This window comes from Nycticebus coucang, chromosome 11 (assembly GCF_027406575.1).
Source record: "Nycticebus coucang isolate mNycCou1 chromosome 11, mNycCou1.pri, whole genome shotgun sequence".
Classification (NCBI taxonomy): domain Eukaryota; kingdom Metazoa; phylum Chordata; class Mammalia; order Primates; family Lorisidae; genus Nycticebus; species Nycticebus coucang.
In genome coordinates, this window is record NC_069790.1 from 85,829,410 (window position 1) to 85,853,754 (window position 24,345).

Genomic DNA, 24,345 nt, shown 5'->3' on the forward strand with positions numbered 1-24,345 from the left:
TCTGATTGGGCGGGTCCTGAAAGCCTGGGACCCTAAAAGTCCCAGCTTGGCGGCCCCTTCCTTCCAAGCCACGCCCGGGTAACGTGGGCCCAAGTGAGGCAGGAGCGAGGACAACAATGAAGAGTGAGAAAGACACTCGGCCTCTTCCCACCCAGGACTCAGAGGCCGACACCGTGGAAAGACAGGCCAATCAGCATTTTAACACATGCTCGGGTCTCCCTTTTTGACTACCATGTACTTTAACTCCCTGCCACCAAGGGCTTTGGATCCCTTCGAGGCTTTCTGCACTTCACGTGGAATCCCCTGTTTCACTTGCCAGCAGCTCCGTCTGCTGGGAGGACGTACTTTGGGGACTGCCAAGAAGCAGCAGACACAACTCGGCTTCGCCAGTACAGCATACGGTTTTGTTCTCGCCTCCCTCCCCACCCCCTTCCCTGACTCGCCGTCTGGGGCGAGCCGGAGAAGGCGGAGCAGGAGGTGGGGAGAAGAGTGGGGGTGGGGGAAGATCTGGCGCAGAACAAACAAGTTCTCCCGCGAGTTGTTTACATAGCAGGTGGACCTGACGTCAGCCAAGAGGCTCCCCTGCAAATCAGAACAATATTCTGCCCCGCGTTCTCCCCTCCCTTAAAGAAGTTGGGGAAGAGGGGGGTGCATAGGTGGAGGGGGAAGGCATGCATCCTAACTAGCTGGTTCCAAGAGATTTTTTGGATCAAAATAAAAAACAACAATGGCCACGTAAAGTAAAGCAAAACAAACAAGTGGTCCAGCAGTACTTCAGAATCTTTCCGAGACGTCCCTTCCCCCACCCCGGCCCTTGGAGGAGAGGCAGCTCCGCGCGGAGTGTGTTGTACAGTTTGCATTGCCAACAACACGCGCGCGCGGCCGGGTGCGCGCGCCCGTCAGCGCACACTCACACACACAGACACACACACATACAGACACACACACACACACACACACACATAGATCCGGGTGGGGGGAGCGGCAGCGCGAGACAGCGCGAGCCTCCGAGAAAGCGCGAGACACGGCGGCGCATGCAGCTCCGCGGCCGCCGCTTCGCCCCAGCTCCAGCCCGCGCCACTCGCAGCCCGCCCGCGAGCGCCCGCAGGGTTATTTATGCGGCGGCCGAGTCCGCCGGCTGCAGCTTCTTACAGGCCCCCAGCGCCCCAGGTGCGCCCCCCCACTCGCGGCAGTAGCCCGGACTCGTGCGTGGGTGTGTTGTTTGGGGCTCCTGCCTCCGCGCCGCGGGTGCCACCTCCCAGGACGCTGCCCACGGCGTCCCTGGTCGCGGTAAGTTTCTTTGCCCTCACTCTGGCGCGCAGCACCTCCGCACCCCACCGGTCCCAGCCACCTCTTCTCTTGCCCGAGCTGCGACTTTACTCCGTTCCGCACTCCTCCCGTGGCGGCGGCAAAGTTTCTCCCCAATGGCAGCGCTCCGCCCGACCCGGAGAGTGTGACATGTGTCAGATTTCGGCTCGTTGTCGGGGTCGCGTAGAGGACCTAACATCACCACTTGTTGTTCTTTTTCATTTTGCTTTGTGATGAGGGAAGGGGGAGTGGGGTGGGGGGAGATTTGCTGTTGGCTCAATGGTTTGGGGTGTTGAATATGCACAATGTCTGGTCCGGAGAGACCGAGGCTACAGGAAAATGTGTGTCGAAACACCAGATGTGTGTTTGTTTACTTTTTAAAAAATTGTTTGTTGTCTTTTCCTCTTCCTCCCTTCTCCCTCCTCTTGGGAGGAGAAACAACAGTGGAAACAGCTGGCAGTTAGAAGCACACACTTTATTGATCCAACTGCTGACCTTTCTTTACTCATTGGCAAGTGCACGCTTCTTGCCTCTAAGTTAGGCACTCCAGCGTTCATTCCAGAAGTACTTCCCTGGGAAGGAGAGAGGCGGAAAGGGGACTCTACAGTTTCTGGAATCCAGAAACTCCGGGCTCCCACTGACGCCTCCAGCTAACTGTGGACGCGACTGCTACCCCCGATCGCGCTCTTTGCCCTGCGCACACGTTAACGACCCGCTTCCCCCGGGATATGTCCTAGCCTTACTTTCATTCCGCTTTGGAGAGGTCTCCTCACTCACTCTCTGTGGTGGGTTTAGGTGAAATTGAGCCTCACCTTCCTTCAGGGAGGGCACATGGGAGGGGCGCAAACATCTTTCCGAGAAAGGGAGGGCTTCTGCCTAGGCTTTTACCTGTGAGTTCGCGGTGGCCCGGCGACCAGGGCGGGCAGACGCGGGTTTGATCGCCCTTTCGCGCTCGCGGCGGCGCACGTGCGGGGCAGCCACGCCGGCGCGGTGGAACCCACTGGGTGGCCGCGCGCGCCGCCCCTGGGTCTCCCGCGCGCCCATCCCTGTTCTGGAGGCTGAAACGCGCCCTGACACCCCGACCTCCGCGTGGACCCTTCTTTGCAGTGAGTGTTCAGGCCTCTCTAGGACATGGATGAAAAGTTGCCGTACTAACCTCAGACTGTGAGATCTCTTGGGTAAGTCTCTCAGGGCATCTGGCTCCTTGTGTGGCACTTTGATTAGAAGTAACTTGAAGGGAAAGACGTTCAAGTCTGGGGCATTTGAAAGTGGAACCAGTGCTCCTTTTGTATAGGGATCCATCAAGAGAACCCGAACTGGCCTCCACCTGGGAGGCTCTTCAGAATCCCAAATCCCAAAGGAACTAAACCCGTCTGTGTATTTGTTTGTTCAGCTTTTAACCAACAGATTTAAACCACTTAATGGACAGCTGCTAGCTGCCACGCTTCTCTCCCCCTCCCACTTGCCCACTTACGGACGTTTTCTCTCACCACGTGTTGAAATCCAGTTCCTTAATGTTGAGGACTATTCCTCAAGTCCTCCTTGCTCCCAAAGGGGAAGGCATTGGCGAGGCGAGGTGCACTTAGTGGCCTGGGTGAGTTCTTAGAAGGGGATAGAGGGGGAAAAGGGCGTGAAAGACATGTGGGAGTATGTGTGTTTAGTTCTGTAGTCATCCTGGATTGAGAAGTGCTTAAAGAGCTACTTCCCAACTTGCCAAGTCTCCAGGAAAGAATATTTAAGTAGTAGCAGGGAGGCCCAAGGGAGAGGGTGGCATCCTTGTGTTAAGTCACTGGAGTGACGGCCTCCCACTGGAAGTATTTGGGGAGATTAACTTTTAGAAAATAAAAGTTTGCCTCAAAGGCACATCTCTGAGTGCTCTCCTGACTCCAGTCCTTTGGTTCCACAGCAGTGGAGACAGAGGAGCAGGGTTTAATAGCAAGTCTGTATTAGAGGTCAAGACTGAAGTAAAGATGAGTTTCAGATATTTTCATCTTGGAGCTGCACTGTGGCATACCTTGGGAAATGTTTTATGTTGTCAGGGGGGCTGTTTATCTTTTCTGTCACTATGAGTTATGGATAAGTGTATTCTCCGTGTACTGGAATTTTAAAGTGTTACGTTTGTTTAATGCTGTTACACACTTAATTTACAGTTTGAATTATTTGTATCTGCATTAATAGCGTAGGTATAAAGTTGTATGCCTTGTGATCGTTAAGGTCATACAGTTTTGTGTCAGCTTTAGAGCTTTTTGAAGTCCTTTTTTTCTCTTGCCTGCTAGTTTTCCTTCCTTCTTTCCTTCCTTTTGTTGTTATTACTTAACTAGGTACATAATCAGTAGTTGTCCAGTTCAGTACTTCCTTGAGAAACCCACTATGTCCTTGCTGTCTAAAACTAAGTGAAAGAAAGGTTCAATTGTGATTAAGTTACTAACTTTTCAAGAGCAATGTAGAAACCTGATGATACATTCCTGTAGGTGAGTGTGAGAGAAGAGACCACTCCATTTAAAAAGGTCATCTCCAAGTTCACTTTTAAGGACAAAAAAGAATGCCAGGATTTTTCAGGGAATATTTATTAACATTGAATTTAAAGGTAAGAGCAGAATACTTCATTTTTATACATAGGTTATTGAGGTGTTACAATTCTATTTCAGTGTACATGAGAATAGAGTATAATCAAAGGAAAATACATATATATGTAAATAGGAAGGATTTAAAATTGTTTTTCAAGATTGCTCAACTTAGATTTTGAGGTATTGTTTTCATAGAATTCACACTCTGGAGTAGAAAGAGACCTTTGATTACATTATGACAGAAATAGATTTATGAAATGGTTGTGCCTGATTAAACTGTCATTGGAGTTTCATTTCTTTGTACTGATGATATTGCAGTGGTTGTACTTAAAGAAAAAAACTTTGTAAATTTGTAGAAACCTAAAGTAAGGGGGAAATAGTTGTATGTGGCCCATCATAAAAGTAGGAAAAATGTAAACATTATGTTTATAGATAATCTGTAATAAGAAGTTACGTTTCCTTTGTATAAGCAAGATTTAAACAATACAGAATAACTCTATAGCTGTGAGAATTATATTTCTGAAAAGCGTATTTAATGTGTAAAAGTAACTGCGTGTTTTGATTAAGATTCATAGAGCATATAACAGCATAGTGAACATAGCTAGACAAATTTACCCTTTTTACTTCAAGAGAAGATGTAAAAGATATAAAGCTTAATTATATAAAGAAGTATTTCTTGTGATTTTATTTATTTATTCATTTTAGGATGGATAGCTGTTTATACCTTGATCACGCTTGTCTACTTCCGTGTTTACTGTCACAGTTAAATGAACTTCTAGGTACAGTACTGGTAGAAAGCTGAATGATAGATATCATCATGTACTCTCTCCCTCTCTGAATTAAATCAGAGAGTCTACTGACTTATAAGAAGAGAATGTGATTTAGAACACAGATCACTAATAATCTTGATTAGATTGTGAATAGACAAAATTGTAAATCATAGTTGAATTCGGAAATAGTCCCAATTCTATCACATTTGCTGAGTATTAATTTTTGACACACTTGAACTAATTTTTTCTTGAACTTTGTGACAATAGTAGCATTCTTACTGATAAGTGAATAGAGTCAATTTGTTTTAACCAGTGTCCAAATTTCATACCACCCTTTCATCAGAGTCTGTATCTTAAATTAGGCCCATTGGGATCTTAATATTTGCATTGATTTGAAAGTGACCTTATTTATGTAGTCCTTAATTCATAGAGTTCTAATGAACTTGAGCAAATCCAACCCAGAAAGATGGCTGTTTATATTCTTAAGGCTTCTGTAAAGGTAATTCCTATATTTGAAACTTTTAAAAACTGTATTCTGCTCATGGTCTGCAAATAATCTATGCCTCATTTGTATTTTATACAGTACAGATTACTTCCATTTCTTCTTTAGATGGAATAAACGTGTTCTTAGGTTTAACTATTTATCTCTTAATATACTTAGACTAAAAGCCATATCACTTCTATAGTCTACATTAAGTAAAATGATTCTTTTGGCTTTGTAAAAATGAGTCGTAGGTCATAGTCATATTGTTTTCTTATGGAGTCATTCCAAACTTTTAGTTTCTTTATTTTATTTTTCAGAACTTCAACCTGGGTTCTGTAACTATTTTTATTTAACAACTTAACTAAGTATGGTTAAGAAAGTTGTCTAAAAATACCATTCCTTTTTTTGAAACCCAGCTTTGGTTGTGTGAAAATTTATTGTTGCATCCCATAAATACTTATATTACAGAATATTCTTTCCTGTAGAATATTCTTTTCTTGCAGATATTTTTTGCCTATTGAAATAAATGGGTACTTCCCCTTATTTACTTCTGAAGTATTTTTGTATGTACTGTTTTGCTCTGCCCTGTGTATTTACCCATCCCCAAATGTTCCAGACAAAACAAACAAAGGACTAGTTTTGGTGAAATGTAAAGAAATGTTATGAATAAGAAGCTACTGTTAGAATATTGAGATGCTAGACATATGTCTTTAGAGAAGATTTAGATTTATTATGTTGTGACATTATTAATATTAAAACAAAAAAGTAAACCTATGTGTGTATGGTGATATATTTTCAATGATACTTTTAGTAGTAGTCATTACAACTTTTTTTTTTCTTTAAATAGTTGCTTTGGTGATTTGCTGTTTCCTCAAATGTGATATTATTAAGTACTGGCCTAATTATTTTTTATGAGTATAAACTCAATTTTGTAATTGGGTGATTATGAATTGATGTTTATCTGTGCAAATATTTGAGTAGCAGCCAATTTAACAGAGGATATCTATGTTATAAAATGAGGTACACTGGCATTACCAAAACATAATATTTTAGTGAGTTAGAGGTGAGCTTAATTCATTTTACTGTTTCTTTTTGTAATTGTGAACTTTGTTTAATCTAAGTAGACTGGTATGTGTTCCTTTTACCAACTTGCCATGTATAATGTGAATGTTTAAATTTACTCAATTTATCTAAATATATCTAAAATTGTATTTAAAACTCACTTTCTCCATTAAGTCATCTATGGGGTGCAGGTCCAATCTTTTGAATTCCTTGATATGTGAAATATTCATTCTGGTACCTGTATTCAGTACTTCCTAAGTTCACCTTTCTAACTAGGGAAGGGAAGGGAGAGGGAAGGTTATACTCTTCCCTCTCCCTTCTCAGAGTATCTAGACTCAACATACCTTTCCATTATATTGATAACTAATGTTACACAAGAACTGACAACTTTATTTTTTTCTGCTGTGGCTAGTTGTTTTCATTTGGAAGAGTGAATAAAATCTCAGTGTTGAAAAAGCTTATTGCTATGAAGCAAATGAATTCCCAGGAGTTTAAAAAGCTCTTAGCATTTTTTAGTTTATTAATGTTCTTCAATTTCCTTCAATTTCAGTCTGGAAGGTTTAAAATATACTTTGTGGAAGGTAATATTGGTTTAAAATTTATTTAAGTTTTTAGTGTTTCCTTTCACAGGTTTTTTTTTTTTTTTTAACATAACTCTAAAAGATTATACCATTAGATTGTCTTAAGATTTTTTAAAAACAGGTTAAGGAAATTAACTTTGAATTCCCCAAACAAAGGATGTTACTAGAAAGAACTTAACATTTTTCTCCTATTCATTTTCTTTTGTTCCCAACTTTTATATTTATTTGGTGGCATTTTCTGTGAAAGTTCTCTATATTGCTTTAGGATTGCATCATTTAGGTAAACACAGCCTATAGCCATTACTTTGCAACTTTTTCTCAACCTTAAAAAACAAACTTTCTTGAAATGTATTTTAGGGGGTAGGAAAAAAATGAGTGGTAGAGACATATTTCAGGGAAAGCATTTATAAAATTTCTCACTGGCAGATAGTGAGGAAAAACTTACAGTACGCTAATCCAAATATCTTAACATCTTAGCATATGTAGACTGTCATAAAATCATCTCATTTAAAAAAAAAAAAGATCCCCAACATCTTTAAGAACTATTCTTCACTAGTACGTCACCCAAATTTATGTTCCAGGATTTGGTTGATCTATATCTGTATGCTTGTAGCTAACTCTTCACTTCCTTTTTGTCTTTTTTTTTTTTTTTTTCCCTTTCGGCGTCTGCCTTTAGGTTGGCTGGTTAGCCACTGCTCCCAGTCTGGTCAGGTCCATGGTCATCTTATACCTGAATTGTTGAAATATCTGCTTTGTAGATCTCCCTTCTTCTCCCTCGATACCACAGTTTATTTTCTCCACAAGAGAGTGATTTTTTTTGGTGGTGGGGGAAGTCTAATTTTGTTACTCTTGTATAAACATTTAAACAGCTTCTTATGTCTCTCACAGTAAAATACAAAAACTTTCTAGAAGGTCTCATTATTTTTCCTCTTCTTCAGTCTATTCTAGACACTCTGGCCTTCTTGATATTCCTTAAAACAGGACAAGCTGATTCCTGCCTGGAGCTTTTTCTCTATCATGCTTTGTCCTCAGGTACCCTCATGAGAGAAGCCTTCCTAATTGTTCTATATAAAATGACAATTTCTCATTGATATCACTCCATTATCTTTGCCATATTTTACTTTTATACATAGTGCTATCATCAGCTGATGTTTTAAAAAGTTGTTTATTTACCATTTGTTCCCCCAGTGACAGTGTTATCTTCCATGGAGCCAGGGATTTTGTTTTGTTCATTGTTCTAGCTCAGTGCTTACAGGGGGGCCTGGCACTTGGTAGGAGCTCCATAAATAAATCCTGAATAAAGGAATGGATGGCTCCTTGCAGGCTTAAGAAGTTACTTCTGTCTGTTCATAACTTGTTTTTTGTTTAATTGAAATTAGTTTTTAGTTCTTTATCTTTCACCTATTTTATACCATATTATATTAAGAAAAACTACTTACTATTATATTGGCAAAGTCATGGATTTCATCCCAGGTGAGTATACTTCAAGTTCCATTTTCTACATGCCCTTTTTGTTTTCAATCGGAGAAACTGTGTTACCTTTAACTTTTGAAAATTATGAGTGAATGTTCATGGTGTTGGACAGAAAACTCAATAGTTCAATTCTTCAATATATAAATCTTTAGCACAAGTTATACTGACATGTTAAATCATAAATTTCATTACATCTTAGTCTGACAGCACAAACACTGTATGTGAACGTTCTTAATGACTATACCCTATGAATACCATGTGGACAAACCAAGTATTTCTGGGATTGTCTGCAGGGAGAGATGGGGGGAAATGGATCAAATCATGGTCTTTTCTGGGGTTTGTAGCCATGTTTAAGTGGCTTTATTTCTTTGTTTTGGAAAACATACTTTATATTTACAAATTCTCTTTTCTGCCTTTCTTTCAGTACATATCCTTAAACAGACCAGATTCAAGATTTAAGGTTTGATGAAAAGTCCATGTCTCCAGATTTAAAATTCAATCTTTAGCTGGTTCAAATTGCTTTTGGATACTAGAGTGTAAATAGGTGATACAGCTCTGTATATAATTATCACATAAAACCTCAGGTATTTTCTTGTGCATAATGCCCTACAGATCTTCTTCTCACATATTTTGTTCATATTTAAAATTTCACTAATTTTATGAGAAATTTTCTTCTAAATATCTTGAGAATAAGGAAAGTGTCCATAATCATTGCTATTGGTTATAAAGGAGGAGTTATTATATGTACTATAAGTAACATGTGGTCATTTGGAAGCTCTGGAGCTAGAAAAGGTGGGTTCTATACATATTTACCCCTCTTTTCCCCTTTTAACAAATCATTAGCTCACACCTTCCGCTCCTCTTCCCTGCCCCTTAGATACCCAGTACCCTCTGTTGTCATCTGGCTATTCCAAGTCTCAATGCACTCCTTTCCTTATTGCAAAAAGGAAATTTGTATTATGGGACTTTTTCTGACAGTGTTAATGCATGCCAGAGTGAGAATGAAAATGAATCGTCCTGGAAAGTATTTAATTATTATCCTAGATAGTAAAATAGCCAGCTTGGTTTGCTTGAAGTATCTATGCTAAGTGCCAGGAGACTTGCATTCTGGAACTGCATCTGTCTATAACTATTGTCTGGTATTGGGAATTCACATTTCCACTAAAAGTTATAGCATTAGCTTTGAGATTACTTTTCAGCTAAAACATTTTGTGAAATATATGGAATGAAGTAGGAAGCTGCAACATAGTCTCTTCTTATAGTCTCATAAAGGTACACTGTGGAATGAAAGAGGGAAATGATATTTCTTTTTTCTTTTTGCAGTTTTTGGCTGGGGTTGGCTTTGAACCCGCCACCTCTGGCATATGAGGCAGGTACCCTATTCTTTGAGCCACAGGCGCCTCCTGGAAAATGATATTTCTTAAAATAAAAACAAACTAAACAAAGAAAATTAACATTATAACTTTGGTGGTGAATGTCAGGGGGCTCAATTAAAATTTAAAAATATTAGATAGCTGTGCTGTCTATTCTATGAGGTGTCGTAAGACCTTCTCAGTTAGAAATACAGCCTCCCCTTCCTTAACCAGACTGCTGAGACAAGTAGATGAGGAGAGGGTATGTTTGTGGAATTGATTCTGTTACAACTAAGAAGCATAAACAACGACCTGACATTTGCTTCCCTGAAGCTCATATCACTATCATTCCATCAATATTAGTTTATTCACAATTTCACCTTGATACTGTGCTCATTCATATATTTGGCTGTTGGTAACACCAATCTAGAAATAAGGTGTGGAGTTAGATAAGCTGTTTGATAAACTCTGTCTTTTAAAAATGACAAGACAGAGGAATTACACAGACATGCATATTTATGACCCACGTAAACTATTGGCCACCCCATTGTCCAGCCTATACATTGTGCTACATTGTATCTTTGCTGGAGTTTGGCTTAAGGGGTAGCATGGAGGTTTTGTGGTACACTACATGAGAAGATTTTCCCCAAATCTTTGGGGATTTCTTCCTCAATCATGTGACACGTACAATCATGCCAAGTATATGTACCCCAGGAAGTGTGCAGTCTCAGGAAGAGTGTGGTCTCAGATTGGCTGCTTTCCTTGTCACAATCAGCCCACTCTGCAGATTCAGAGCAACCAAGGAAAGCAGCAACACTGAATTCTCAGAATTGTGATGTAAGTCTGCACTTACTCACATTTCAATACACTGTCCATTGTTATATGTTATAGAGGATACACACTTCTATGACCAAACATCGAATTAATTTGCCAGTATGACTTTATGTTGTCCCAAGTAAAATAATTTAAAAGCTTTATTTTCTTGATTTGTCTATAGAATTACCTAATTTCCAGGCATCCATACTTGTAAAAAATCATCCTTTTCCCACTTCTAACTTTACTTCTTTGTTATTTTCGATAATGTCAAGTTATCCCTAATCCTATATGGCTATTGCCCAAACTATTCTAAACAAGAAAAAAGCAGTGCAATTTGTGACTTCTAATTGGTATTAGATTTTACATATCTGTTCCCATTAATATTCCTCTAATTGTGTCCTGAAAACATCTTATTCCCATTGGGATGAAATAATGCCATATTCTAAAATATGATTAAGTACATATTTATTCATATTATAGTAATAGAAAATCATTAAAAGTGAGAAATAATTTAGTTTTTCAGTTTTTAAGAGCAAATTTTAAGTGTAAGCATACAATAATATAGAATATGGTAACAAAGTACAGAATATATAAATAAAAAATTAGTGATTTGTATTACTAGAATTGCATTTCTTTTGGGAAGATATTATAGAAAATAATTAAAAGAAAATATTAAAAGAAAAACAATTTTATTTTTAAATGTTAACTGTGAATGTATATTTATCATTTACAAAAAATCAAGTTGATTAAACATTTGACATTTATTTTAAAATAAGATTATTCTTACTAATACGAGATATGATGCTGATAGTTTTATCTCAGAATATTTACTTTTATTGTGATTTATCAGTGATAAAAACCATATTTTAATTACTCATCTTTACAAAGTTGTTTTAAGGTCCTTCATTTTTCTCATTTTTATTAAAGATTGTTTATATACAGTAAAATTCACCCTTTTGGGGGGATCAGTCCTTTATATTTTGATGAGTATTCAATTGTATAATTACCACCATAATTAAGATACAAAACAATTTCATAACCTCCCCAAATTTCTCCATGTACCTGTTAATCCACCCTCTTCCCACTCTCTAGTCCTTGATAACAACTTATTTGTTTTCTGTCTTTTATCTTTCTATGTCTGTTGTAGAAACAGGATAATACAATATGTAGCCTTTGGAGTCAAACTTCTGTCAAACTTCTTTCACTTAGCATAATGCTTTTCAGATTCATTTATATTGTATGTATAATTTTTGCCTTTGCAAGAATATAATTAGTGCTTCTTGTCATAACTCCTTTCTTTCTTTTCTTTTTTTTTTTTTTTTGAAGTAGAGTCTCAGTCACTCTGGGTAGAGTGCCGTGGCATCATAGCTCACCACAACCTCAAACTCTTGGACTCAAATGATCCTCCTGCTTCAGCCTCCCCAGTAGCTGGTACTACAGGCATGTACCACCATACCCAGCTAGTTTTTTTCTGTTTTTAGCAGAGACAGGGTCTTGCCCTTGCTCAGGCTGGTCTCAAACACCTGAGTTTAAGGGATCCAACAGCCTCAGCCTCTCAGAGTGCTGGGATTTACAGGCGTGAGCCACCATGCCCGGCCTCATAATTTCTTAAGAGTTTAGAATTCTCTTCTTATTTTTCATTCAAATGTGTTTTTATATAGCCTGAAATTATGTTTTGGTTTATAAACTGTTGCTTATCTTATAAACAAAATAAAATATTTTACTGGTTAATCATTTCGAAGAATTACTCTTGAGGTCTTCCCCAGTTTTCTACCTTCCATTCCCACTTCCACCCCCCAGTTCACTCTTTCTTTTGCTCTCACTTGTGTTCCTTGTCCCTGCAGGTTCCTTGTTCATGCCTTTGCATTTCTTATCCTCTGATTGAAAGACCCATTGAGGTAGCTAGTTCTTACAAAAGAAAGAAGCTCATGATCAATTAATAATGCACATTAACTTATTTTTTTTATTTTTCAATCACTGTGCATCCACCAATTTTTGTAATTTGGCAAAATAAGAATTCAAGAATTCTAGGATGGAATGGAATCTTTGAGATCATGAAATTAATTTCTAACCTCTCCCCAAGCCAGATGACAGATAGATCTAGAAATTGTTATCCAGATTCATCAGTCTCTGTTAAATTGCCTGTGGGCTGTCAAGGATGAAAAGAGGAAGTAGCTGGCAAGGTAAATAAAAAAGTCAGGTGGGCTAATAAGAACAGATTGTTAGTTTCAACGGGCTAGGCTTAAATGGAACATAAATGGAACAGAAGCCAGGCAAGAATCCTGGAAAACTTGACTGTGGCTTTGCTTTTTTATTGTCCAGAAGTGAACAGTTCAAGGACATCTGACTATGAGGTAGAGAGTCCTCCTTACCTTAGTTTTGGCTAGTGGCTTTCAAAAAAAGTTGAAGACATCGCATTTCTAATTTAAAATGCTTCATATTATAATGTTAGAGTAGTTAAAACAGTATATCACTGTCATAAAATTGGACCTCACCTTACAACATACACAAAAATAAACTCGAAAAGGATAAAATATACAAATGTAAAACCAGAATCGTTAAAACTCTTGGAAGAGAATATAGGGAAATAGCTCCTGGACCTTGGCCTTGGCAATGAATTTTTTGGGGATATCATACCAGAAGCTCAGGCCTCAAAGACAGTAATAAATAAATGGCACTAAATCCAACCAAAAATGTTTTGCACAGCAAAGAAAATAATCAACAAAGTCATATGAAAGTTTACATATTGGGAGAAAATTCTTGCAAATCATGTATCTGATAAGTGGTTAATACCCAAAATTTGTAAGAATTGATACCTCTCAATAACATACAGACAAATAACCTAATTAAACAGGGGCAAAAACATGAATAAACACATCTCCAAAGAAGACATGAAAATGGCCAACAGGTATATAAAAGATCTTCAGCCTCATTAATCATCAGGGAATGCAGATCAAAACCACTGTGAAATAATATCTCACACCCATTGGGATGGCTATTATGAAAAAGTCTAAAGGTAAATGTTGGTGAGAGTGTGGAGGAAGGGAGGTCATACAGTGTTGGTAAGAATGTAGATTAGGGCAGCACCTGTGGCTCAAAGGAGTAGGGCGCCGGCCCCATATGCCAGAGGTGGCGGGTTCAAACCCAGCCCTGGCCAAAAACAGAAAAAAAAAAAAAAAAAGAATGTAAATTAGTATAGCCAGTGTGAAAATAGTATGGAGGTTTCTTAAGAAATTAAAAATAGACCTATCATATGATCCAGCTGTACTTCTGGACATATAAACAAAGGAGTTGAGATCCCCACCTCATAAAGATATCTGCACTCCCATGCTCATTGCCATGTTATTCACAAGGTCCCAAATATGGAAACAGTATTTAAATGTCCGTTGACTGATAAATGGGTAAAAATACTGCAGTATATACAGGTGTCCTTCAGTATCTGAGGAGGATTTGTTCTAGGAGGTTCCTCAGATGGAATAGTATTTGAATATAACCTATGCGCATCCTCACGTATAGTTTAAATCATGTCTGGATTACTTATAACACTTAATACAACATAATTGCTACATAAGTAGTTGTTACACTGTAATGTTTAAGGAATAATGACAAGAGGAAAAAGTCTGTACATATTCAGTAGAGATCAATTTTTTAAAAATATTTTGATCCTGTGGCTCAAGGGGAGTAGGGCGCTGGCTCCATATGCCAGAGGTGGCGGGTTCACACCCAGCCCCCAGCCAAAAACTGCAAAAAAAAAAAAAATACATAAAAAAAATATATATATATATGTTGATTCAATGGTTGGTTGAATCCACACATGTAGAACTCACAGGTGTGGAGGACTGTTGATACAGTGGAATATTATTCAGCTCCCCAAAAGAATGGAATATTGCCACTTGCCACAACATGGATGAACCTGGGGGACATTATGCTAAGGGAAGTGAGTGTGACACAAGAGAAAAATATTGCATAATCTCAATTGCATGTAGAATCTTAAAAAAAAAAAGAATAAAGCAGTGGTTATAGGGGGTGGGGAGGGACATTGGGGAAGAAATGGGAAGATGTAAGTCAGAGGATACAAAGTATCAGATATGTAGGGTAAGCAAATCTCAATATCTACATACAACGTGAGGATTGTAGGTAATAAAATAGAGATTCATACTCAATGAGATTTTGCTTGCTCTTGCTACAGAAACAACAACCAAAAAATGAATGTGTGAGGTGATGGGTATGTTGATTTGCTTCACTCTGGCAACCTTTTTACTACTTTTGTGCATTATACTGTATACTTTAAATAATTTTTTTAAAAGCACTATACTGTATACTTTAAATAATTTTTTTAAAAGCACTTGTTATTGTAACACCCAACATTTGGAAAAAAATTGACACAGGTTCCTCTTTACTTTGAATCGAAAGCAATTAGCCAATATTTTTATCTCTACCTTTTGTATTTCCACAGAATATTTCAAATATATAACTTCTTAGGTGTCTGAAAATTCAATTTTCATTCCAAATACATTTGTTTCCAGGCAAAAGAAGTTGAGTTTCTTTAGTTATTTTTATGTATTAAAAATAGTCTACATATTTGCTGAAGTTTCCTTTTAAAATGTAGTGCCCAGAGCTAAATACTATACTATAAGTATGATCTGACCAACAGATAAACATGGAAAATTTATCTTTGTTTTTTTCTATCTAATAGAAAATTTATAGAAAATTCATGTGTGTGTGTGGGGGGGCATGTTACATTGCTAATGGAACTGTAATTCACTTTATATAAATTGCAATTAATGTACAATCTATATAGTTTATTCAATAAATAGAATTTGTTTCTCTGTTCAATGTGTGTTTTTTTAGTTTACTTATTCAGTATGTCAAGATTTTTAAGAAATCCAGATTCTTTTATCGATATTAGCAATTGTGTCATCCAAAATTTTGATTAATACATTTTATAGCTTTAGTCAATTATTTATTTTTAAAAAGAGAACAGAACATGGTTAAGGAAGGATAGAACCTTTTCTGGTCCTAGGGAGGGTGGGTTTCCTTGTCATTATCCTTTTGGGATGATCATTTAGCTACTGATATATATTTGAAATTAATTGTAATTATCATTATAATAATGGCTAACATTTATGGAGCAGTTAATTTAAGCAGGTACTTTTCTAAATGTTTTATGTGTATTAATTTGTTTAATCTTCATACCTTTAAAGGAAGGATATTATCCCCATTTTACTAGTGACCAAGCTGAGTCAAAGAATGTCGAGAACTGTGACGAGTCTGAAATACTTACCCTACTTGTAAATGAACAAATTGGCCAAGCACTGCTTTGTTGGTGCTTGTAGAGGATATGAGGCTCCTGCATCAGACACAGAACTTTATACTTCATGGCACAGCATGGTTTTAGTTCCCTGGCCTCCCAAGTCCCCTGGGTCTCTGCAGAGAGGCTCACGAGGATGTGCTTGCTCTGTGAGTTGTGTCACAGATGAGGAGCCGTAAATTTTGGAAACCCAGTCCTTCACAATGGGCTGGAAGCAAACCTGCCCTTAATTCCAGGGGGAGACACTGTCTTCATATTCCAAAGTTGTTTGCTACATAAACATCTGCGAAAGGGTAGTCCCCATCAAAAGCCTCTGCCTGAAAAGCAGGCAGAAACAGGAGAGAGGCCTGTAGAAATGTGTCTCTCATCCCAGCTTTTAAGAAATCTGCCCAATGTTATACAAATAGTAAGTGGATTTACTCCAAGTTGGCTGTGAGAAGATTTTCTCCCTACTTTTCTTGGTCCAGATGTGGTAGGGCAAAGACATTTCTCTGATCCATTATCTAATAACAATGTCAGGAAAGGAAACAAGACTTGGCATGGCTTATTTTTAACAAATCTATGGCAGGTTTTTAGAAAAATTGTAAGTGCTCACAAACCATCTGTTTAATAGCCTGTTCTAGAATTTTGTTGGGGAATAGTGTCAAGCTCACTGATTTTCATTTTTTAGAATTCTTTTACCTTAAAAAATAAAAGAACATGTGCCCCTTGTATGTTCTATGTGTGTTATCCCCTTTTTTGTAACGTTTCCAAGGTTATCAGTTTTGCTTCTGTGATACATTTATAGGCTCTTTTATTTTAGTGCCTTGAAACTCTAATCCATTGGTCCTGTATACCTGGATATAAAGTGACTCACTGTCTTCTTATTATTTCTGAGCTTTGACTTACTCATCATATTTGATTTTCCATTTCAGCTTCCACATTTTCCTTGTTGGTGAAGGTAGAAACCACCTAGGATTCAAGGTCTGTTTCTTCACAGTTATCTGATAATAACATACCATCGTCACCATAACAGTAGGCTCATCCCTTCCTTAACATTTTCCCCACACCTAAATAAACGCCTGTGGCTCAGTCGGTAAGGCGCCGGCCCCATATACCGAGGGTGGCGGGTTCAAACCCGGCCCCGGCCAAACTGCAACCAAAAAATAGCCGGGCGTTGTGGCGAGCGCCTGTAGTCACAGCTACTCGGGAGGCTGAGGCAAGAGAATCGCTTAAGCCCAGGAATTGGAGGTTGCTGTGAGCTGTGTGAGGCCACGGCACTCTACCGAGGGCCATAAAGTGAGACTCTGTCTCTACAAAAAAAAAAAAAAAAAAAAAATTAAAAAAAAAAAAAATAAAATCTTGTTCTTAAAAAAAATTTCGGTCCAGCCGGGCGCGGTGGTTCACGCCTGTAATCCCAGCACTGTGGGAGGCTGAGGAGGGAGAATCGCTTGAGCTCAGGAGTTCGAGACTCGCCTGAGCGACATTGAGACCCCGACTCGTGAAAAAAATGGAAAAACCCAGCCGGGCGCCAGGCGAGCGCCTGTAATCCCAGCGGCTTCCGGAGCCTGAGTCTGAGGTTGCGGTGAGCTACCCCGCCTGCTGCACTCTGCTCAGGGGCATAGGGTGGGACCCTGTCTCAACAACAACAACAAAAAAAATTTCGGTCCAGTTCAGCCCAGTTTGACCATTTATTAAGACTTTAAGCCACATTTCTAAACTATTTATTACCATCTGCGTCACTTGTGAAATTGAACAATCCCTGTGTAACTCTTGTGTTTTTGGATATTTTCTGCTATTTGCTTGGTTAGTGTCTTTTGGGTTTGGTGGGTCATCATTTCACTTTCAGTAATTCTTTTTTTTTTCTTTTTTTGGCCGGGGTTAAGTTTGAACCTGCCACCTCTGGCATATGTGACCTGCGCCCTACTCCTTGAGCCACAGGTGCCCCCTCACTTTCAGTAATTCTTAATGTCAATAGATGAGATATCCCAAGCCATGTTTGATTGTAGAGTGTCATGTCAAGATGTCATATATATAAGGGGCTGGCAAATTTTTTTTCTATAAAGGGCTAAGTAGTAAGTGAAACAGGTATGTGGTTAAAGGTCTCTGTTGGAGTTATTCATCACTACCATTATACTGTAAAGGCTGCTACACGTTATGTCTAAAGGAATGAGTGTGAATGAGTATGTCTGAAGGGTTTATTTATGGTCACTACATTTAAATTGTGTATAATTTTGATATTTCACAAAATATTATCTTGGTTTTCAGGTCACCATTTAAAAATGTAAAAGCCTCACAGACCATTCAAAATCAAGCAGTCGGACACTCTTAGCCCATGGATTGTATTTTGCCAGACCCCCCCATAATTAGTAACTTAAATATAGACATGTCTTTTAAGTATCCACTTGTAAAATCCAGACCACATTTCAGTCATTTGCTTGGAAGTATGAGCTTAACATCGACATGGCCTTCCAAAATTTCTTTCACAAGCTCTTTTATGGACTAGTTCTTTCCTTTTCACTGTAATTAAGACTAAAGTACTAGTTCTCAGGTGACATTATCAGTAAATTAATTTGTTAGTTGTTTAACTCTCTAATTTGGCATTATAATTTTATTATAAATCTGAATAATAAAGCATAATAACCAGCTGAGTCATCAATGGTCTAGATGCCCTGTTTCCCCAAAAATAAGACAGTGTCTTATTTTAAGGTGTGCTCCCAAAGATGCGCTAGGTCTTATTTTCAGGGGACGTTTTATCTTTCCTGTAAGTAGGTCTTATTTTCGGGGAAACAGGGTAGTAAACCAAGAACAACATTTACATAATTTTACCAGAGGTCAGGGCAAAACAAAACTTTCAGGGTGTCTCCAGATAGGTAGAAGAGTCATGAGGCTTTACAGTTGGCAAAGGCAACTTTAAGCATGAGACAACACTTTGCCACAATCCAGAGTTTTTAGTAAACTCTTCAGTAAGTCAGGACATGGCAGGCCGTAAGTCTAGAGTAAAATTGGATGAGTGAAGTCTATGGCTGGAATAGGACATTTGAAAGCTGATCACACCAAGGCTCTCAAACTGCCAGGATAGCTGTTTCATTGTTTGCTTCTGTGCTTTGGGTAAGAAGGATGTCCTATTTCATTTACTTATGGTGGGACTTTAGCAAGGGCTTTTTTTTTTTTGTTCTTGTTTGTTTGTTTATGTATTCCAGTATTTATTTACATTTTTAAAGATAACTAAAATCAATGTCATATAGGGGAATGTTTCTGTTTTTATTTTTGATGTAAACTTTGTAAACTTTATTTTTGATGTAAACTTTGATGTAAACACAAACTTAGCTAGAGGAAATGAGGAAGATGGATGAAAAGACTAAGAATGAAAAATAGTAAAGTTCTTTTTAATGGTCATTTTTCTTTGCTATGGAAAAATCCCTAATACTCAGCCCGCTAGTGGACTGTTTTGACTTTTTGTTTCCCTTAGAATATTTATCTCTCTTTTTGACAGGAAGCCTGATTTAGAGGTAACATTTGCTACCATTTTTATATGAAAGACATGTGACTTGAACAAAGTTATTTCTTTTTTCTTCTTGGAATTTTCATCTTTTTGATTCCATTACTTAATTTGAATAAGCAATTTGTGATTTTTGACTTCTAGCTAACTCGTAATACCAATTCCCCCTGAGAGCCACGTTTGAATGTTCTTTGACCTAAATGTCCTTATGTGAACTTTATTCTTACCATTTTAAAGCTGAGAAGACCTACCACTATCATGTGATATTAAATTTCCTTGGGAAATACCTTAGTTCAAAATTATATGAGTTTTATATTTCTGTTTTAAAAATTTTTGGTACATTGACCTAGGTGATTGCTGATGTGTTCAATGAAAGTTCTTTTTATGATGACATATGTGTTATTTTACCAAAGTCCTGGCCAGAATGGCTTTTAGAAGAGAAATTTTTTTTTTTTTTTGTAGAGACAGAGTCTCACTGTACCGCCCTCGGGTAGAGTGCCGTGGCGTCACACGGCTCACAGCAACCTCTAACTCTTGGGCTTACGCGATTCTCTTGCCTCAGCCTCCCGAGCAGCTGGGACCACAGGTGTCTGCCACAATGCCCGGCTATTTTTCTGTTGCAGTTTGGCCGGGGCTGGGTTTGAACCCACCACCCTTGGCATATGGGGCCGGCGCCCTACTCACTGACCCACAGGCGCCACCCAGAAGAGAAATATTTTTAAATGAAGCATTTATAAAAAATACAGGCTAATCTCTTTTAGACTTAAGACAACAAGAAATGAAATATTTATGAGCCAAGGCTTGGCTGTATGCAAAAATACAGACAAGCCTGTGGTTTCATTACATTACTTACAGTATTTGTGTGACCTAAAAAATGAAAAGCACAAGAAGACCTGATGTAGTCAGGTATGGGCTGCTGAAATATGCATAGCTAATGATCTGTTATGGTTTTCTTCAGAGTGAAGTTCATTTTTATTTTTATTTTTTTGGAGTTGTTCATAGAAGGTAAGGCAATACAACTAGAGGTAAAAATCCTGTTCTATGAATATGTGTTACAAATTTAGGAAAGATAGAATTAGAAAATCATTAATAGTATAGACATTTTTTAGCCTTTAATTTGATAAATAAATAGAGATCTGTCATTTGTCTTTTTCAGTCATATTTTCCAGTAACACTTAGTCATTTTAACTAGTGCCTTATTGATTGAAATTTCAATATGTGGTGGTATAAGTTAAACAGTTTGTTTCTTGATGTGGTAGTTGAATTCTCCCTTGCAAAGTGTTTAATTAAATTATGGCAAACCAAGGTTAATACAGTATTAGTTGAAAAAAATCCCCTCTGATTTCTAGAAAATAAAAACATTTATTTAGATAAAGATACCTCATATTTTAACATAATAAGTTTATAAAATGTTATAAATGATGCTGTTGAGGATATCAGTGCAATTTAAATAAGTGAAAAATTCACTGTGATGAATGTGCCGTTCCTAAGAATAATTTGGGGAAAACTTTGAAAATGCTGGTTCTCAGATGTAATCCATGTGTTCTGGTTTTGAGTTTGTTACTAATCTAAAAGAAGAGAAAGAAGGCTGCAGTTTCACAGATAGATGACAAATGATACTGATATGAAGGAAAGAATAACATTAGCTTTCTTTAAAACAGACAAAGAAGGAAAGAGAGAGATTGAGAAAGATAAGTTTTGTTGTCTGTTTAAAGGCTGAGACATTTTAGTTTGTAGCTATTTCTATGTAATTGCTCCTGTGATATCTCAGTGCAAGTTTTTTTATTTTTTTTGACTTTTGTCTTCATTGAGTTCAGTTTATGCATTAAGATAGTGGTTGGCTATACACAAAATAAAATCAAGTATTGGGAATCTTATGAAAAATTGCATTACTTCTTTTTTAGTCAAATGTATCTGAAAGTCAGTACAGCCTTCCGAAGTTTGGAGTTGGCTGTTTGGAATTGGGAATACATCATTCCCTAGATAAAAGAAAGTGCTACAATTTGTTTGTGATCAAAATTGTATTGCAATACTAGCAGTTAGACAGGAAAAGTAACTTATTTAAATGCTTGTGGTTAATGCTAACCTAGTTCATGAGACTCTTCTCAGTCAGCCAGATGCTGTTTCTTTGTTTGAAAATTCTCAGTTTCCTCAGAAAATTTCTGAATCATCTGGTTTCTGAATGTTGTTCCTCCAGTGTCCCTGGGGAAATGGGTCGTCTTACATTTTTCTCGGAGGTGAATTTAGAATTTGAGTTACAATTTTGGGTTTCATGGAGTTCTAATTTTATAAGTTAGCTGATAAAGAAGGTAGGAGAAAAGAGAAGAAGGGAGGACAGAGAAGTAGGACTAATTCACCCTTTGCCAGCAGTAGGCAGGGGGCCTGGAGTGGCTTGGCAGGGTAGTTGTGGAAGGGGAAACTGGTTGGGTGATAGACCTCCTCGTTAGAGCAGAGTTAGCTGAAGACTGTAGGCAGGAAGCGAGAGCCATAACCAGTTTGTTAATCCCTTACTTTGGGACACTTACTGTCTTTCTAACCAACATACAGCAAAACAAAAAGGAGGGGAAACGAATTTTATTGGTGAATAGAGATATCTACCTACAGTATCGTAATTACTTGACCATGGACACTTGAATAGCAGTGTTCAACATTTCACATTTGTAGAACATTTTATAGTTAGTTAAGAAGGCTCTTCTATTAACTAATTGGAACTTTGAAGTAATTCTGCAAGATAATTAAACCAGATACATTACACGCTCTCTGCAGTTGAGTAAATAATAGACATTATTATTTATCCCAGGTTATATGGCTAGTCAAAGCCCAGAGGAAGGGAGTTGTGTCTTCTTCATCAAGTGCTCTTTCCTCTGTGTACACCATTCTCAACTTCCTATGAATTGGGCATCTAAGTTGTAATTGCCTGGAAGGCAAAAATGATGTCTTCTGTTTCTTCTGTAGTTCTTTGGTGCACGGGTTCACACAGCACAGGCCCAGCAGGAGTATTTGTTAATGGAGATGTGGGATGGCTTCTTGGAAAGAGGCTTGGCCTCAGACAGATGAGAATAAATCTTAGGCTCAGCCAAATTCCAGCTGCACAACCATGGGCAAGTTATTTAATTGCTAAGCCTAATTTTCTTGTTTGTAAAATATTAGATGAAAATAACTATTGTAGTATTTTGGTATTAATTTAAAATGGCATTTATAGAGAACCAACCCAGTAGCTGCCAGATAGCAGATGATCTCCCTTGATGATCACTGTCGAATTCTGTAACTCCTTTTTCTTAGTGTCTCCCCCCCACCCCCCCCACCCCCCGCCTTTCTTTTCTGCAGAATTGTTCTTATCTGTGTCTTGGCTTTGTTTTGCATGTTTTTCATTTTGAATAGAGTGCCAGGGTTTAGGATGAAGCAACCTGTTTTGCTAAAGGAACATCCCATATCTGACACTGTGACATCTGTGGAGCTGGAAGAAAGGAAATGGGCAGTTTAGAAGTGGGCAGAAGCAGAAGTCTCATGTTTCTCGTCCCTTGCCCCTTTGGTCAGGCAGTTAAGTTACAAATAACTGATCCAGAAATATCCTTTAGAGGGAAATCTGACTTAGTAGATGTCAAATGTTGTCTCTGCCTGAATCACTATATCATAACCTTGGAATCTTGAAACCTGAAACGTAAAAATTAATTTTGAATGTTTGTGGTATTTGCAAGTGAATTTATAATTGTTTATTCATGAAGTTCTCTGAAGCTATTAGATGTGGCAAAACTAGATTTTGCCCCGTTTTAAGATTGTCTTGGTTTCAGAGCATTTCTTTTTCTTTTCTTTCTTTCTTTTTTTTTTTTTCTCAGTTTTTGGCCAGGGTCAGGTTTGAACCCACCACTTCCGATAATATGGGGCTGGCACCCTGCTCCTTGAGCCACAGGTGCCACACTTCACAATATTTTTTGTATTTGCCTAAATCCTTAGACTTTATTTGCTTTAAATATGATGATTTTTAAGTAATAATTTCTTTGTTACAGTGAAGTCTAGTTTTCCTGGGGAAAGATGTTTTGAAAGCAGTTTAATACAATAAATTCAAAAGATTACACCTTTCTGTGTGTCACTTTGACTGTTTTGTTAGTATTTTTCTTGCATCCAAGTAATGGGTTTGGGTGAAATGATTCCTGTGTCATTTAATTCAGTGTCTTAGGAGATGTATTTTGCAAAAACCACAGCTCTGCTGTTCTGAGGACCAATTCCTGGGTTTATAATTAGGGTGGGAATTTTACTCTTAACTTGGCTATTTTTACTTCCTAGTTCGGAAATGGAGTAATTTTTGTTTTTGTAAATAAGGCTAGTTAATTAAAGTTTCTATGGGAACTCGAATCTTCTCCTTTGAGCCTAATGTCCTGGACCATTTTACTCTATGAAATGAACTCTTCACCAGTCCTGCTGTGGTCCTGTAGGAACGCACTATCCCGGATGGGCTGGCGATCACCATTTACACGTGCACGTTGCAGAGAGAAGATTGCGAATAACAAGCTTTCTTTCATAGATTTCAAGCATTAAGGAAAGACTAACAAAGAGCATTTTAGAGACACTTTCACATTCTCATCTTTTCTCCTTCCTTTAGTACTAGGACAGTACATCTGGTCATTTAGCCAATGAAGTACAATCCCCTTTCCCATTTGTTTAGAAATAGTTATTTACTGAGGAGATATATATGCTCAGTGGAAGAAAGGTTTGACAAATGATACACATTCTTTTAGCTCATTGGTGTTGGGAGCCTATGTTAGTGATCCTATAATAAAAAGCACATGCTTAAAAAGTGGTTACTATGTGTGGGTGTAACTGTTCTTGTACAATAGCATGTCATGGGGACGGCTTCATTTTGGTGGGGAATAAAGGGTGGATTTAAACCAATATACAAGCACTGTAAAGGTTTTTTTGAAGATTCATAGAGTATAGAAGCTTGGTATATACCATTGTACTTACTTAGAGGTCAACTTTCATAAAATTATGATGTACATATATGGTGAAAATGAATGGTCAGTAATTTAAATGTGAATTTAGCAACTAGTGAAAGATAAAAATAAAAGTAAAGTACATAGACAAAGACCCATCTGGGAGTAAGAATGTCAGTTTTGCCCCTTTAAAGTTTTCCCATAAACTC

At 38.0% G+C, this 24,345-nt stretch overlaps 1 protein-coding gene across 1 annotated transcript in view; it reads left to right on the forward strand.

The window, feature by feature from the left end:
* The first annotated feature begins 929 nt into the window (after positions 1–929).
* The window catches only part of FOXP2 (forkhead box P2), a 630,100-nt gene continuing 606,684 nt past the window's right edge, over positions 930–24,345 (forward strand). Inside the window, exon 1 of the mRNA XM_053609341.1 lies at positions 930–1,290. The gene's annotated coding sequence lies outside the window, so the exon portion shown is untranslated. The remainder of the gene's footprint in view (positions 1,291–24,345) is intronic.